The sequence below is a fragment of the Chrysochloris asiatica genome, unplaced genomic scaffold (genome assembly GCF_000296735.1).
Source record: "Chrysochloris asiatica unplaced genomic scaffold, ChrAsi1.0 scaffold00229, whole genome shotgun sequence".
NCBI classification, from domain to species: Eukaryota; Metazoa; Chordata; class Mammalia; order Afrosoricida; family Chrysochloridae; genus Chrysochloris; species Chrysochloris asiatica.
Genome location: NW_006408747.1, coordinates 140,132 through 141,844, shown reverse-complemented (window position 1 = coordinate 141,844; position 1,713 = coordinate 140,132).

Here is a 1,713-nt window from a genome sequence, read left to right as displayed (position 1 = left end):
GGACTAAGAACTGGTGGCCAGGAGCAGACTTGCAGAATGTGCCCTTTGGAGATGTAATTTATTATATATGCCTGAGTGGGAAAAAAAAAAAAAACTGTTGGTATTTGTTTTGCTATATATATGCTCAACATAAGCAACAAAATATTTTTTAATGTATTATGTTTACAGTCACACTGGAAGGAATAAAACACTAAAATTATTCTGTAAGACTGGTGAATATACAAGGGGACTTTAAAAAGTTCATGGAAAAATTTCTTTCTCTTTTTTTTAAGCTTTTTATTGTGGATTGAATGAATGTTTACAAACAAGGTCATCAGTTTTACATTCAACAAATCATACACTTTGTTTTATCTCAATGATTAACAATCCCCTCCGTGCAACAACAGTTATCCCACTTCCTCCTCCCTTTGACTATTTCCATTTCATCCATCTTCTCATTCCTTCTCATCTTTGTCTTTAGGTAAGTGCTGTCTTTTTTATTTTACTAGTGTTGTTGTCCCCTCTTTATATACCTATCTGGTTAGCTTAGGAGCTCTGGTAGTGTAGTGGTTACGAGTTGGGCTGCTAATCTCAAGGTCAGCAGTTCAAAACTACCATAGTTTCCACAGGAGAAAGATGAGGCTTTCTGCTCCCATAAAGATTTACAGCCTCAGAAACCCTATACAGGATCGCTATGAGTCGGAACCAACTCCACGGCACATAACCACCCCCACCACTGGTTATGCATGCAAAAGCTGGACAATGAATAAGGAAGACCATATAAGAATTGATGCACTTGAGTTATGGTGTTGGTGGAGAATATTGAAAGTGCCATGGACTGCCAAAAGAACAGATAGATCTGTGTTGGAAGAAGTGCAGTCAGAGTGCTCCTTGGAGGCCAGGATGGCCAAACTTCGTCTCTCATACTTTGGACATATTATCAGAAAGGACCAGTCGCTGGAGAAAGATATCATGTCTGGAAAAGTGGAGGGTCAGAGAAAAAGAGGAAGTCCCCCAATGAGATGGATTGGCAAAGTGGAAGCATCAATGGGCTCCAGCGTGGCAACAATTGTGAGGTTGGCTCAGGACTGGGCAGTGTTTCGTTCTGTTGTGCATAGGGTCACTATCAGTTAGTACCGACTCAATGGCACCTAGCAACAACAACAACAACCATTGGTTAGCTTAAAACTGAGCCACGAGGGTGATTTCTTTCCAGACCTAAAGAACGGTCAATGGCCATACTCTCAGGTTCCTCCAGTCTCTTTCTGACCAGTAACCCCTGTCTTATTTTTACTGATTTATAATTTTAAGTTTTGTTCCACATTTTCTCTTACTCTTGTAATGCAATCCCTTTCAGAACAGTTGGTAGTGGTAGCCGAGCACCACCTAGTTCTTCTGGTCTCAGAGTTGTGGAGACTGATGGTCACAAGTTCCATTAGTCACTAGACGAATTGATTCCAAGCTTCTTCAACTGTCATCACTCTTCTTTCTTCTGCACATGAGACACAAATAGTTGCACCTTAGATGGCTGCTCATGAGCTTTAAAAACTCCATTATCTTTTCATTTACCTTTTCCACACTTTTTGAAACCCCCTCATATAGGGAAACTACTATTGTCACACATTGCTTGGGGGGGGTGTAAGAATCCTGCATTACCCTTGGAACATAATTTGGCCATATCTAAAAGCAGGAAATATGTTCATGACTTCAAACCTCACTTTGGAGAAATGCATA